The sequence below is a fragment of the Leuciscus leuciscus genome (assembly GCF_965113295.1).
Source record: "Leuciscus leuciscus genome assembly, chromosome: 2".
Classification (NCBI taxonomy): domain Eukaryota; kingdom Metazoa; phylum Chordata; class Actinopteri; order Cypriniformes; family Leuciscidae; genus Leuciscus; species Leuciscus leuciscus.
In genome coordinates this window covers 59,638,519-59,655,714 of record NC_138726.1, presented here as the reverse complement: position 1 = coordinate 59,655,714, position 17,196 = coordinate 59,638,519, and the positions used below count along the sequence as shown (strand labels likewise).

The 17,196-nt window shown below is 39.3% G+C and overlaps 1 long non-coding RNA gene across 1 annotated transcript; it reads right to left on the bottom strand.

Annotated features, from left to right (window-relative positions):
• Positions 1-13,775: 13,775 nt before the first annotated feature.
• LOC309492551 lies at positions 13,776-15,793 on the bottom strand. The gene is made up of 6 exons (XR_014203573.1): positions 15,779-15,793; positions 15,527-15,600; positions 15,198-15,253; positions 14,878-14,959; positions 14,319-14,429; positions 13,776-13,908 (listed from the first exon to the last, which is right to left on the bottom strand). It is a non-coding gene; the product is annotated as an uncharacterized lncRNA (long non-coding RNA).
• Positions 15,794-17,196: the final 1,403 nt, after the last annotated feature.

Here is a 17,196-nt window from a genome sequence, read left to right as displayed (position 1 = left end):
AGGTCTAGTATGAGGGTCACAGCTGAGCATTTGACAGATTAATCCCCTTAGATCATTCGAGTAGCTATCTGAGATTGTGGGTATGGTTCCTGTCAAGCTATTGGCATGTAGACAGCGACGCTCTATGGTGTCTGACTGTCAGATAAAGGAAAAATAAAAGTCTGATTAACCTCTAGATTATTAAAAATATATTAAAAAAACTAAGACCTTTATTTATGTGACTGAATTTATAATTCAGACACTTTTCTCCAAAGTAACTTGCCATATAATGACAAGGCAATTTGTTAAACAAAGCCAACAGTAGAACACAATTCCAGATTTTTTATACAGATTAAGAAGCAAACTATAGAGAAGAGGATAAATACAAAAAGAAGATTTATGTGTGTGCAAATTTAAACTAATATTTCCTTTTGGTACAAATGTCAAAATTTCCCTCCATAGCAATTACCAAGATCTTAAAATAGGTTAGGACTGTTCTCATTGTTTGCACACTTTGAAGTAATTTGATTGAGCCATATGATTATTGTAATTAGCATTGACATGATTTAATGCACTGATGGACTGGCCATGTGTGCAGGATGTGTTTGTATCTATGGCCCTGTGACCATACATTAGAAAATATAGACCCAACAATGGAGACCGAATTAAAATAATAGACGGATTTTTTTTTTTTTTTTTTTTGTGAGAAAATAAATATATAGCCTACTCACCCACACATCCAGCATGCAGAGATCCTGAAGCAACCATCCCAATGACCATATGTCACTAAACAAAGTCAGTATAATTTAGTTAGTTACTTCAGTTGATATAGTGTCACATCTATGTTCTGTTTTTCATTGAGATTTGAGCCCCGTTTACACGAAGGGAAGACGCAGATATTTCCCTGCGGTTTGGCCTCTCATTTACACGAAAACACAGTTTTTATCACAGAAAATGATTATTTCTAAAAACTCCACCAAACATTCATCAGGAGATTTCTGATAACGCCGGTTCCCTTTCGTTGTCACTCCGAGTTACGTCGGATGACGACGAATGGGGTTTCGCTTAGAAATCCTATCATCTTCGAGTATTAAAACACGAGCCAATGGCAATGAAATGCCATGGGTCTGCGGAATTTGCATAGCGTAACTCCGCCCCACGCAGGGGGTATATAAGGAAGTGCGCGAGCAACATGCAGACTATGTTTTCGCTTCGGAGCCAAGTTCAGTACTTCACTCCACAAGCCTTTTGAGTGTCATCTCAAATCTCTTCGAGACGAGCGGCTCTTCAGTGTGTTGGTGTGACGGCGCTTCCAGCGAGATCGCATTTCCTGCTGCTGATTTGTGCAGTAATCTGCCGACAGTGAGTGTGTTTCTCCCTGGGTGCTTCAGCACTCTGCTGAGCTTTTCCACTCTCTAAAAAGAGCTGCACGCGGCACGTCTTTTTCAAGACGGTTCGCCCGTGTATTTTCTGGATGTGTGTGCGTCAGTCATCTGCCTAACGGTCGCGAGCGCTGTTTTGCGTGTTGGGCTTTATCACGCTTGGCAGCGCTCGTTGATGAGTCATGTTTTCATTGCGGGAACATGACCATCGCGATGTTTATAGATCAAGACTCAATGATCTCCATGTGAGTAGAGTCCCCTCTGCCACACCCCAATTTATCTCTTCCTCGAGAAGGGATACTTTGGCTGGTGGCCAGGGTGATCTGAGGGTTTGGTGTGGCACAACAACCGACGATTCAATTCCTCGGGCCACACCCCCCTCCACATCGCAGACCATGCACTCACAGCATCACAAGGCGGGCTTGATTCCTCTGGAAATGAAGTTTCGACTGCGTTGCCTCCCACGGGAGTGCCATCGTTGCCGGGACCGATCCAGAGCTGTCAGCCATGCTTTCCCGGGCAGCTGAAAGCATCGGCTGGAGTGGCCCCGCCCTCCCCCCGAGCGCTGTAAGCTTCTCCCGGACGTGCATCAGGATGCCTGCGCTGCGCGAGACTCCACGTGACTTTCGCGGCCCGCGGGTGTCCTCCGCCTTCGCTGCTTTCGATCGCACGGCGATCATGGTCTGTATGTTCCCTGTCACTATAGTGGCACGGCCATGCAGTGCTGTGTGTCGCCTGCGCCTTCGATGCAGTGCTGTCCCGGGAGTTCTGTCGAACCGGCCGCAGTGGAACGCTAGTCCTTCCCTGGCCAACCCTGGCAGAATGCGGAAATTCTAACCACGCCCCTATGCTGGGACGCTATGCCTCCCATGCCCGGCCTGGTTGTTCCGCCACGCACACTACTGACCTCGCTCTCGGGCGACATCGGTACCTGCGTGATCCTGGGTCAGGTGATGTCCACTATGTGGTCCAGACATGGGCTTAGCCAGGTTGATGTGGCAGGGTCTGAGAATTCATTTTCTCAGCTCCCCCATGTCCCAGGCTGAGCTCTTTGGCGGTGTGGCTTCGACCACCTGAAGCAGACTCGGGTCCGGCACCGATGGTCATCCATCCGTGCGGCCTCCTCAGTCTGCTTCCCGCCAAGCCCCCCTCCATGCGGCTGCTCCCCTCTGGCCTGCAAACGGACCTGAGCAGGAGGAAGCCGCAGGAGGGCGGCGCTGCCCGTCTCCGCCCCTTAGACTGCCACACCAGCCTAAGCAGCACCTTGAGGCGGGCAGCCTGGTCGGCGGGGGGTTGAGGACTGCGCCCAACAGTCTTCGATCAATCCACAAGCAGACTGAGGCTTCTGCACTGACGGTCATCCGTCGGTGTGGTCTGCTTAGTCTGCTTCCCACCGACGCCGCCTCCTTGCGGCTCCTCCCCTCGAGCCTTCACTGGCCTGAGCACAAGGGGGTCGCTGGAGGCTGGCACCGCCTGTCTCTGCCCCTTAGCCGGCTAACACCTGGCTGAGCAGCACAAACCTGAGACAGGCAGCTTGGAGTTAGGGCTCAGTTCTTCAGGAGCTGGTAGCAGGACCACTCCTTCCCCCGCTTGAGGGCTGGGTGAAGATCTCTACAAAAGAACTAATGCTCTTTCTCTGAGCCCCAAGAGGCTGTGGATGACAGCACGCGCCGCCCACGGGCCACGCTCCTCTCATCCCCCTCTGTCGCCAGACCCCTGCCAGAGCACGCCCCCGTGGGACGCTGGTCCTCCCCTGGCCTCCTCTGGCAGGACGCGGTTTATGGCCGTGCCCCCGCACCGGGCCGCTATGCCACCCACGCCTGGGCCGGTCATTCCGCCTCGCTGCACCCCCGACAGTACGTCTGTGGTTCGAATAACCCCGCTGGCGCAGTTTCTGGAGGCCTGGCTAGAGCTTTCCGGACTGTCCCGCCGGGTCGGAGAACCATCAGGCTCGGCTACGTGATTCAGTTCGCGTGGTCTCCTCCCCGCCTCAGGGAAATCCGCTCACTATGGCCGGTGGCAATGCCCCTGTCATGAGAGCGGAGGTCGCTACCCTACTGGCGAAGGGTGCGATCGAGACTGTCCCTCCAGCCGAAATGAAGTCTGGGTTTTACAGCCCCTACTTTATTGTACCGAAGAATCCGGTGGGTTACGACCAATCCTGGACCTGCGCGTCTTGAACCGCTCCCTTCAAAAAAGAGGACGCCGTTCAAGATGCTCACGGCCAAACGCATTTTCGAATGCGTGCGGCCGCAGGATTGGTTTGCAGCGATCGACCTGAAGGACGCCTACTCCCATGTCTCCATTTTTCCTCGACACAGACCGTTTCTACGGTTTGCTTTCGAGGGACAGGCATCAGTGATGCGCGGGTCAATGTATAAACAACCCGGACCCGACCGACGTTTTCAACTAACCCGCCCGCAACTCGGACCGCAAAAAAAAAGAAAGAAAATATTGTACCCGACCCGCTTCCTGACCCGCATTTTTTAAAAGTAGGCTAGTAAATGCATAGCAAGAAATACACATGACAAAGCCAGCACTTTGGTCATTATCTTTCATTATTTCGGCAACTTTGCTCTTTCTGTTTGTGTATTTGCGGAGCTTCCACTCCCCAGTCTTCACCTTTTCTCTTGCCGCCTCCATCTCTACCTGCAGACTGAGCTCGTGCGTCATCTTCGCGCCAGTTATTCAGCCAATAAAGTGTAGGCCTATGTATTTCATAGAAAATTGCATGTGAGCGGAGTGGAGCGGGAGCAAGCGGGCGGATCTTGGACAGAACGCAGAGCGGCATTTTTAAAAGGATGGAGCGTCGCCCTATTTCCCGCTCCAATTTCGCTCCGCGCACACCACGATTCTGAAGCATGCTCAGTCAAGCCTGACTCAGTCTACTGTTGATGACTGCAAGATGGATTCTATTTTCAGTCAAAACTCGGCTCAATAATGGAGTTCAAAAAGTAGGCTACTTCAAAAAGGAAAATAAGAAGTCATACAGGTGTAAAACTAACTATTATGTGGTAGAAGAAAACGACATCGTTTCAGTCAGTAGGCCTAAAAATTAATTTTGGAATCTAAAAAGACACATCTCTCGAAAACATGCAGTGTGATATGTGAACACGCTGGGAAGAAAGCAAAAGGTTAGCAAATTGAATACGGTAACTTAAAGTGTAGCCTAAATTTAATACAGCGTAAAATGCAAACAATTGATACAAGCCCATTTAAATTTTAATCCTGCGCGCTGCGCACAAGTTCAGTTATAAGAATGTTGTCCTAATAGTTAATTTAGCCTAGGCCTACTTTTAAAACGTTTATGTATATTTATTTTATATTTTTGTTTATATAAATTTTATTTATATTATTAGGCCCATTTATTCGTTTTATTTTACAGCAGTTTGTGTGTACAATGGATATAAGCCCATTTAAATTTTAATCGTGCGCGTTGCACAAAAGTTAACTTATCAAAATTCTGGCCTAATAGTAATTTTTTTATGTAGGCTATATTTTTGTTTATATAATTGTTATTCATATTTATATTATTAGGCCCATTTATTCGTTTTATTTTACAGCAGTTTGTGTGTACAATGGATATAAGCCCATTTAAATTTTAATCGTGCGCGTTGCACAAAAGTTAACTTATCAAAATTCTGGCCTAATAGTAAAATTTTTATGTAGGCTATATTTTTGTTTATATAATTGTTATTCATATTATTAGGCCCATTTATTCGTTTAATTTTACAGGATTTTGTGTAGGCTATATTCCTTCTTACATAGGCCTAATTTGTCATTTGAAATAAAACATTTCTATTTGAAAAATGTTGTTGTTGCTCATTAGTTCTTTAGGAGGTAAGGCTGTGGTCTAAGCTACAGTGATATAGGCTACATGTAGATTTTTTTTCCCCTTTTTGGAGCGAGCGGGGGGCGATTTGAGTGGAGCGCGGATCAAACTGCGTTGAGCGCTGATCGAGCGATAATGAGCGGAGCGGCCTGATGTAGCTTTGAGCGGGGGAGCGGAGGGGTGGACAGTTCCGTGAGCGATGAGCGAAGATTCTCACCGCTCCACTCCGCTCGCTCAGTCTCTATACTACTATATAAATTACAAAGGTTTAATTGGCATCTTTATTTCAAACGACCCGACCGACCGCGACCCGAATATCATTAAAAATATTTTTGGATGACTCGTAACCGCGGGTAACCGCGGGTGACCGCAGGCACCCGCTCATTTCGGATCAACCCGCGCATCACTGGTGTGTGTGTGTGTGTGTGTCGTCTGCATAGCTGTGGTAAGAGATTTGGTTCTTTTTCATTATTTGGCTCATTGCCATTAGCAGAAATAACACTATATAAATACAAATATTACTCCCCAAATTATTGGCAAAAAAATTATTTACAATATATTCAGTAGCTACTGATTGCCTTATGCTTATTTATTATTAAATGTTAATTATGTAATACATTTATTTAATAATAATACTTATTAGTATACATTGGTTGCATTTCTTGGTGTGCAATGTTATTACAAAATATTGTATAAATTAAACTACCATTTAATTTACAAAATATTATATAAGTATACATTTATATAATATTATATACATGTATAATATTATATAAAAATTTATAGACAATTTATGTGAATAAAAATCAGAAGGTAGAAACAACTGATGTTTAACACACTCACACGCACGCACGCACACACACACACGCACACACACATACACATGCACACTCACACGCACGCACGCACACACACACACACACACACGCAGGGTTGGGGAGTAACGGAATACATGTAACGGCGTTATGTAATCAGGATACAAAAATCCAGTAACTGTAATCCGTTACAGTTACGCCAAAAAACGTAGTAATCAGATTATAGTTACATTTTGAAAAAAAGGGGAATACTTTCAGGATTACAATGGTTTCATTTAAAACTAAATAAATAAGTAATTTGGCATAATAACACTATATTAAGCGCTGCTTGATTATACAGTAGTTCCTGGTTCTGTTGCCAGTAATGACTCACGTGTGCCACGCGCTGGTGCATGTGCAAATAACAGCTTTCTACAATCTCCTCAGACGCTGAGTGAATCACTGCTGCTAGTAGAAACGATGCTGCCTGCCGGTAAAATCGCTTTTAATTAATGGAAATTCCGCTGCTATTTTGTAGAAATTAGGAGAGTAGCTTTTTTAGTACCCAAAATGTCCTTTCTTAATCTTTTCTCGCGTAACGGGATGTTCGCTGTCTAGGTAACGTAGGGGAACTCCCACTGCCAACGCCCCAAGTTCAGTCAGGCAAATTAAGAAAGATCACGGCTTTAGTCAACATGTAGGCCTATTTTAAAATAAACTAATATGTAGATTGTGTAAAAAATTTACATTTTGTGTTTTTATTTTTTAGTTAAAAATAAGTTAAAAATAAAACAAAATAATCTGTAATACCATACATTAGCCACTAGATGTCTGTAAATTCTTAATAAATAATTTTTTTAATAATTTTTTTTTAATAATATTTCTTCTTGCTTGACTTTTTATTTATATACGTGACCTTGAAGTAATCCAAAAGTAATCAGTTACATTACTTTCATATTATAGTACTTGGATTACGTTACTGAATACTTTTTTTATTAAGTAATTTGTAACTGTAACGGAATACATTTTTAAAGTAACCCTCCCAAGCCTACGCACACACACACACACACACACACACACACACACACACACACACACACACACACACACACGGGATCAGTTGCAGCCCACTTCACTTTGTTTTAATGGCTGGATGTTGAGAGAAGTCTTGGTTTTTACTACATCACAGCTAAGAAAGGCCAGTAAGACTCAGTTTAGATATGCAAATCACAAAAGACCCTCACATTCATTATTATTGGAGCATTCATTATACTCACCTGCTCTTTCTGTTGCTCTGCTATCATTTAGGTTATTCTGTGCTGTTATGAAAATATGACAAGAGGTTCAAATTCAGTTCTTGAAGAAACAAAACAGTAAATTCTGTTACACATTGCGGCACATAACAACATTCACTGCACACGTGGGCTTTTTTCCGGTCAGTTTAGCAACAAAGTGGACCGAGATTATTGAATGAGGCAAGGTAAGTAAAAATTTGCTGTTTATTCAATAATTTCAGTTGTGTCCTTCTCAGTGCTCAGTTGGACTTCAGGCAGCAACAGTTCAACTGCTTCATCATTCCATGATGTTAAAAACCTTGAGATGGAGACAATTTCATATCTCTAACTTATTTTTGAAGGCAACAAATGTGTTTGTTTTCCAGTAGATGGCAGCAATATTTCACTAAACTATGGAACGTTTCACGTTTTCGCCATGAATGAAACTGAGAAATGTAGATCATCTTTAATGTGAATTTTACATAAAATGTTGCTACTTTAAATAAACCGACATGGCTCTGTGCGTTCGCCGGCTGCTTTGAAAACAAATGCACATGACCAGAGGGAGAAGATGGTAGGGGAGAGTCACCAACGAGTTTTACGACAGTGTTGTCAAATATCTATTCCGAAGCTGTAGGGGGAGCTCTATAGAGAAACCTGCGAGCAAAAGGCAGGAATACAGTGAAGAAATTGACAAAACTGCATAACACTGCTTTAAGTTTGTGCAATATATTTTTACATGTGTTTTTAAATGTTTGATTCATGCTTATTATTTTTTGATCATGACCGCAATACTTTTGACGGGATATTGATCCCATATTAAAGGATATGTAGGATAAAAAGACACACCTATGAAATGTATTTAAACAGTAAGTTAAAAAACAATTATCTTGCCAGTAGTTTACTGTACAAGTGAGTTTTGTGGGTCACCATTGGGCTGACAAACCAACAAAAGTTTTTTTAGGTATATGTAATGTAATTTCATATTTTTGGTATCGGATTACACAAAATTGATATTGTTCAGGCACCGGTATCAGTCAAGTTATCGATATCGGGCCCTGTATACCAGGGATTTTAAAGTATGTTTTTTCTCAAAATTGACTTTGCTGACTCTATGAACTTCAATATGTGTAGCGCTGTCATTTTTTGTCGGATTCAAACAAATCATAAATCATTTTGAAGATAAAACTCAAAATGAATCGCAATGCATCAAATAATTTTTGCACTTGAATTGTATGAATCAATCGATATTTATATGCACATATACATGACTAAATGTAATATTATTTTCCCTTTAAACATGATTGTTTTCAAATAGATTTAGTACAAACACATTTTTACACAGAATTGTTTTAATTGTTATTATCTGAGGGTGATTTGATGTTTAAAGATGCTAACACAAAAACTGATGTTGCTCAAATTCATCATTAAATGTACTTACTGAATGAAGGAGGAAGATCAGAGCTCCTATCTGAGGATCCACTGTCATCACTGTCATCACTGAGTTTTTCATAGTTATGCATCTTTAGGGGGAAAAAATATATCCTCTTAATAAAGTATCTATGAAACGTATTATAAATATTGTTGAATTAGCCCCTTTAGTGTTATGCATATAATAAACTAAATAGTCTTTATGAATTTTAATTCTGTGGTAACTTGTTATTGAATTTCTGAGGATGAAACATTAGTTTTTTTCTTGCACACTAAGAGTATTACTTGATGCTCACTCAGTTAAAGCATTCACTCATGCACTGAATCTTTAGACCAAGTCTGCAAAACTACAAGCACATTATACACTTTTACTCAGTTTGTAGTTGTAATGCAATTGTAAAACAAACGTTTTGCAAAATGCTCTACAGTATTTAATCTGCTTGTATTTTTGCTGTGACTTTTCTGTAGCCTGTTTTGTGATGATCAGAGTTTATCTTTTGTTATCATCATTTATTGCCACCATTGTTGAGATTAATATGCTGAGATTAATATTTTTTGTATGTTTGTGTGTGACTCTAAAGGATGCTGTTGGTCAATTTAGTTTGAGCACAACACATTTAAAAATCCATCATTATAACTGAGTGTTGTATGAACTCTTGGTGTAGTTTCACAGTGATGGTCAAGTCAAATTTAAGTCTGTTACTAATGTAACACTTTTGGGACATCAGTGAATTAAGTGCGAGAGAACGCGATCATCTCTTCCTCTTCACTAGTTACAGGATAAACATGAATGAACTTCAGAAGGTTGAAAGATTTAGAACAACTTTTTAAAGGTTACTGTATAGAATAGCACTGGGTGGAGGGCGGTTTGTGCTTATGAAAAAGAGAGATATTTTAAATGGTATCCTATAAAAGCTCTAAAATAAATAATACAATAAATTTAAATAAATAAATAAAATATGAATTTTTAAAACCTTAAAGATTAAAGGGTGGTTTTTTTGGCAGCCAATCACTTCATGCCTCAACAGACCAATCACATCTGTGGAAGCGGGTCAGTAATATCTGGGTCACTTACATATTGTAATAATCACCGAAATCAAACAAGTTTCAAACCAAATCAAACTCTGGGCTTTCTAATGGTAAGTATTATATTTCTATTCCAAAGAGTTGTTGAGCACTCGACTCGTGCTCATCTATGTTTCTTTTTATGCTAAAACTTAGTAAAGTCTGATCGGCAGAGATGTGGATTCAGCAATAAACCGGAAGCTTGATCTGACACCCGCCACATTAAATCACATCAAAACAACATTTATTGTTTGAATTTCATGATAAAAAAGGCATCGTTTGTGACTGTTTTTAGAAAGTATACACAAAACAAGCAAAAAAAAAAAAAAAAAAAAAAAATATATATATATATATAGTCAAGTTTCTCTACAAAGCTCATTTTGAGTAAAAAAATGTTATAGGCTACTGTAGACTCTAGTCACAGCATACCCATACAAAAAAGTAATATATGGCCATATATGTACTTATATTTTAAATAGCATGATATATATCTATACATATTTTTGACTTACCTGAGAACACAATATATGCCTGCAACATATATGAAACATGTATGCGTCCAAACATGTGAAGAAAATATTTGAGTTCATCCATATATGATACCATATATCTGCATATACAGTATAGTATTGGTTTCTCACATATATGGACAACATTAAGTATAAATATGTGACATACATATTTGTTTTCCACATATTTAATAAATGTATGTAAGCATACACTGTAACCCTTTACTGTAAATTTAAGGCGAATTTCTTACAAAATTGTACTGTATTTCCATAATACAGTATTAAGCTGCATATTTTACAGAACAGCTGTAAATATACAGCACATTTCTGTTTTCATCCCGTTAAATTCGTAATACAGTATCACTGTATACAAGGCATTGCATTGTGGGATTGATTTCTTTCTTTCGCGCTCAATTCAGTTCAAATGTGACGCGTCACGCGAGCAGACAGTTAGGCAGCTGCTACAGGCAAACTTGTTTTGTCAGCGGGATTCAACTGAACAGAATCATCATTCCTGTTATCAAGATAAACAGTGTCTGCGAATCTGTGAGCAATGTTTAAGCTTTTGTGAGCTTCGGTTCGTGTTTCAAACATTAGTTGCCTGTGACGCAGCAGAAAATGGACGACGTTAACGTGAAGACGGTTGGAAGAATTTGTCATTGAATAATCTAACCTGCGCGTGACGATAAGTGGGATTTAGAGTTTGAGAAGATGGAAAATTGTTCAACTGAGTGATACGGTAAGCCAATATATAAGTTTTTTGGGTTTTTTTGCGTTCGCATTTCTACATTGTTTCCACGTATTTGGTTTGATTTTGCCAACGCGGTTTACGTAGACTCACTGTATTCCGGACACTTAGCACAGTAAAAAGTCCCATAAGATATCAATCCGCAGAAAGATAAACCTGATTGGCTTGTCTGTCTCTGGGGACATGCCTTCCACACGTTTCAATGTTTGATTGACACATTTTTAGACTAATCATTTTGGAGAAATCTTGAAAAAACTGCCGGGAGACACAGTGTCCGCCGGATTACCGTTAGGACTCACGGTGTCCCGGACAGCTGAAAATTTCTACTCACTGTGGTTCGGACAGGTAAGGAGGAGTCATTTCTAATATAAAACACATACATTTTAACAACTATAAGTTGGTAAAATAATGATATTAATCTGCATTATGTTGTATATTTATTATTTATAAGCGTCTAACACTCTTTTAATCGATGATTGCTCATGTGAAGCACATGGCAGTCCAAAATGGTGATGCACAACTGAAAATTGACGTCGATAACATTAAATTCTAACATTAACGTTATATTTAAGAATTGTATTATATTTGAGTTCTTTTACTTATGGCTTCAAGTGTTTTTAAAGCATTAATGTCTTTATTTTTAACAGGTGAGGAGAGAGGCCAGGACACACCAGGGAAAGGGGGAAACCTGACCTTAAATGTATATAGTTTTTTGTTGATGTTCATCTTTTTTATTAAAAGTTCCTTTTATAAAATGGTCTAGATTCATTTTTATTGGGTCCTCGTAGGCTATAACTTAAAGTTATAGAAATTTTGATTAATGTTATTAACGTTACTTCCATGGCTTAAGTAACGTTAACTTAAACATATGTTATAATGGCTTGAAATGTTGTTAAATTGCATGTTATTACAATGTGTGCTGTCCTAACGTTAACCAGATGACGTGAAATTACACAGATGTGTTGAAATGACCTTTAAAACAGCATTTAACATGAACACTAATTTAACTTGAGGTGTTTTAATGAGGGTGCAGTGATGCGCCGCTGCCACTTAAATTCATGTCGACAAAGTGCCTCATTGAACGTGTATATCCCTTAAAGTACAAATATTAGCAAATTGTAACTCATAATTATTTTATAAGACCATAAAAATGTTTTTTTGTGTTATTTTCTGGTGGGTGATCATGGGTAATCATGTTTTAAGAGCCGAGGTATTCTCCCCTCTTCCTTTTGTCCTGCCGTAAAACCCTCCCCCCGCCATTTTCTGAACAGTCATTGGTGTACGTTAGAAATTCACGTTGATTTCTTTGAAACAACTGGCTCTGGAAACACAGGGTTGGTCGGAATCGAAAGAGGAAAAGTTTTAGTTTTAAAGTAACCAGCTAACAATTTTACGTTCTGGGAACGTTAGTTTTTGGTTCCCAGAATGTTCCCAAGAACATTCCCTGTTGGTTAGCCAGAAAAGTTTTCTTTACATTAATAGAACGTTCCCTATAGGTTATGGGAACGTTCCCAGAACGTTCCCAAGAACGTTCCAGGAAGGTTCACAGAACGTTCCCAAGAACGTTCCCTATTGGTTAGCCAGGAAAGTTTTCTTTACGTTAATAGAACGTTCCCTATAGGTTAGGGGAACGTACCCAGAACGTTCCCGGAAGGTTCTCCTAACGTCTACACATCCTGATATGCCTGTAAACAAATTATAGATCTAAAAACAACATATTCTACATTGTTTATTGTTCAAACACGTAAGAATCCTATGAATATATTATTATTACAATAAATTGAATTAACAGAAACTATCATTAATAAGTAAATCAATCAGTTTGTATTAAATAAATAAATCAGCACACAATCCATGTTTTTGTTGATTCATTGTTTAATTATCAACCTAAAATAAGTCATTAAAAACAGCATTTGCAAAATGTATTCAGGAACAGTAATTTACATTTAATATTTCAAACATGAAAATATTTCAATAAATAAAACTGCACAAACATTTTAATTAAAACTATATTTTTGCAAACTGTAGCCTATAACTTACAACAAAATTGAAAAAGTCTTAATTTATATACAATATACATGAATGTGCCAATCTTCACTCCGCTCAAAACATTTAAACTCCCAACACCATCTGCAAATTTAACAAGAAAATAAAAAGACAACGCGTTACATGTACACACAATCCCATGCCAAAATTCAAGCCCTGCAATGGCATTAATATTCATCCGGAGCAAATGAAAAGAGTGAGGTGGGATTGTGTGTCACAAGCTGTAGGAGATATGAGAGCACGAGCACTGCTGGTATCATGTATTTATTCAGATATTTCAGCATCAATGTGTATAGAAAAATGTATTTATTTGAAAACACTACATTGCATTTATTTATATTGCACTATTTATTATTTCAGACTACAAATCAAAAAATGTTTGTAAAAAGTAAAAATAATGTTTTATATAGGGGTAAGGATATCCATTAAGCCTATATACCCATTAAGCCTATGTACCCTTTAAGCCCACTTTCAACTCTGAAGTCAAACAAAAAAATAGAGAAAATAATATTCAAGTCTAGTGAACTCTGACCTGCGAATTCGCTCTACATATAACGTATAAGTCTCACCTCCAATGAAGAATTTGAAAACCTGTAACTGCTGTGTTGTTTATGAGAGAGAAAGAGAAAAAAAGTTTGAAACTACTATCAATTTTTTTTTTCATCTCTGTGACTTTACACCTACAAATGCCACTGTCACAGGTGCTCAGTTTTGCTATAATAATGCCCTCACAGAACATGGTAATAATCAGTCATCCATGCAAAAGCAAAGGTCGGTGTAGTTTACAGGAACATCTGTCCAGGCCAACATCTGATGCCTTGATGCCTTCCGCTGGGATCCCAGAAAACCTGTAATAATAAAAATAGTACAGTTCAAAATCTATCATACATACATCTCATCTGGTATCACAAATTATTATTCCAGGTTCACTTTAAGATATGCTCAATATTAGTGCTGCACGATATTGAAAAATTTAGAGTTCATTTAGAGATATAATTCTAGAGTAGAGTTTAGAGTTTATTTAGAGTAGCGAATGCTACTGCTGACGTGAATGTTGATGTCACTTTATGAGTACAGAACCCATTTGTACTTCTGTACTACTCATTTTCCCCGACATAGAGCAGATCGGCACACAACAAAAACTGCTGTTCGGATGTTCCCTTTTCTGATATTTTAGCATTCGTGACATTTTAATTAAAACAGAAATAAGAATTTTAGTGTAATAAGCGAAAATGAACAGTAAACCGAGATCACCTACCGCTGCAGATGTGTACAGAAGTGAAAAGCAGAAATGCTTAGACCTCTTTCCGGTTCGACTGCTGGGCGCTCCGCATAACCCCTATTGGGGGGATTTTGTAGAGGAGTGAACCTGCATAGAAAATTACAATAGATAACAAGCATTGATAAATACAATAGAAGAAAAATACAGTTGAAATAAGCAGTGCATTATGTTTCTCAGTTAAATCTAACTTATCAGGTACAGAAATTGATTTATCAAAATGTAAAATAAGTCTTCAGTGTAAAAATAAAATAACTATAAAATTAATGTATCTTTGCTAAAGCTACAAGTCATTTTCTCTTTTGATGTTTGATCACCATTGGCGACACAAACAGCTGCGGGTACGTTAGGCTACTGTCCCTTTAAGACGAATGCGCAGACCTAATATAAATGACACGCATACGTTTTCTTTCTGTTTAAAACACAAGACTGTTTACGAGGAAACTCGCCAAGATGGGCATTTTGACTTCATTTTGTGTGCATGTGTCCGTTTAAGCTCAAAAGAAAGGGAAAGAGAACTGAATTCGGCTAAACTCACCTTCTTCATCTACTGACTGTGGATGGCATCAAGGTCTTGTCCTGAAGAATCACAGGGCCAAACAATAGGGATTATATCTCATCTGGTAACAAGAGTAAAGCCATAACTTTAAGAACTCTGATATATTTACCCCCTGATATTGCATTGGGGATATCAATTCAAACATTTTTAAAGGCTAAGAGTATGAGCCACAGCTGGCCAAGATATCTGTGAAAAATAACTGCCTAAAGTTGTCGACCCCCTGAACCACATTCAGCATTTAAAAGTACAAAGAATTTCAGTATTGATCAATAAAAAAAAACATACAAATACATAAATACCTTTGAGTTGGACAGTATGGTGTCAGTCTCATTGGACAACATAATTCAAAACAGACCTAAAGAAATAAAATGAAATATACTAATGATCAGGATATCATGTTATCATAATAGTTAAATGAATTATTATTATAACTATGACATTATAATATTGTATTAGTCGCCTATTATTTAGCTGATTATTTAGCCTACAGGCTTCTCAAGGACAATCTCACTGAAAAACCCTGGGGTTAATGATTTTAAAATGTGAGACTTATTTCAAAAGCATAAATCTTACAGACCCCAAACCTTTGAACAGTAGTGCACTGTATGTTTGAGGTGGTTTTGCTTACTAGTAGTCATATGGTTCATAGCCGTGGAGATCATCTTGGACAGGGGGTGCAGCAGGCCATCACAGCATGATGATCTAGGAACATAACAAGCTATTTGTCACAGAGCCAACAATATTACATGGGATTGGTTTATTACAAGGAGCCAAGCTAGAACAGAGGTGAAATGCAGAAAAGATAAATATATACAAATATTAAGATAATGTATTGTGAAATAAATGCATATGGAATTATCATGATTAAACAATAACTCACCCCTTGTTGTAGAGTTTTATTTTTTCTCTCGCTATTCTGAAATCACATTTTAGCAATATTGGTAAGTGTCGTCACTGATTAAGTTAACAATACAGCACTTGCATTCTTTTAGGTTAAGTTAGCCTAAATAAATTAGCTTACTTCCCATTGACAAATTACCAGCAAAACTATCAAAAACTGTTATCTACACTAAATATGTGTTTAAAAACCCAAACTTTCATAAATAAGACCGTAGCGTAACTTAGGCCTAACATTCTCTTCTGAAAACGGTTAGCTGCTAGCTTAGATTGTAACGGACTTTTTCAAAGACACAAAACCATTTCTTTAAAGTAAATATTCAACAGAAGCGTGTCATTTACACGTAAGAAATGTGTCAGGGACGTTTGTGTGTATTATTTGTGAGATTTTGTTGACTAAACTTACCTGAAAGCAGTGAAACCAACAGCGAGAGACAGGAGTTTTGTTGTTTGTCAGTTGTCGATGACGTTTCCATCTGCTCTCGCGCAGGCGGCGCAGCGACAGCGCACGTGCTCCAGTATTTGATCACGCGCATGCGCATTAAAACTAGTGGTGGGCCGTTATCGGCGTTAACGTGCTGCGTTAACGCGAGACTCTTATCGCGCGATAAAAAAAATATCGCCGTTAATCTATTCTCCAAGTTGGGTTGGGAGATGATGACGCAATCTACCCGCGGCCGCAAGGTACACCCGGCTGCAACGCATATTCGTCGTCATCTTAAGTAAACACGGCTGAAAGTGAAAGCTGGTGAAAAAGATCGGTGCAAAATCCATTATTTGGACTTGGTTCGGGTTTAAGCCGTCAGACGAGCAGCAGCAAACTATATACAGAGTGTGTGGGGTAACAGTTCGGTAAGTTAACACACGACTAATCCGTTCGACCACCTCAAATTCAAAACGAAACATGATATCACTGAATACCAGCGCGCGCGTATTATTCCCATTCCAATATATCTTAGTGCAGGGCCGGATCTACCATATGGGCAATCTGGGCACGTGCCCAGGGGCACGTGTTTAAAAGCAGGGGCACCATTGTTTAAAAGCAATTGTTAAAATTGCTTTTAAACAATTCATGTGCGACAAGACAAAAGTCTGACTGTGACACACACACACACACACACACACACACACACACAGACACAGAAAGACGCGCGCGCGCCTGTATCGTGCGCACAGACAGCACGCCAGAATACAGTTATCTTTCGTGCTTGAACTTACAATAACACACACAATTATGGCAAAATGTCCGTTTTGTCGAGTATCTTCATAACATAAGAGCTGTCTTATGATGAACGTCAAGAGTTGTGAAAGAATGAGGCGCGTGCGAGAGCCGCGTCTCCGTCAGCTGGTCTTAAAGAGACAGCAGCCAATAAAGCTTTCTGTCAGTAAAGTTAATCAAAG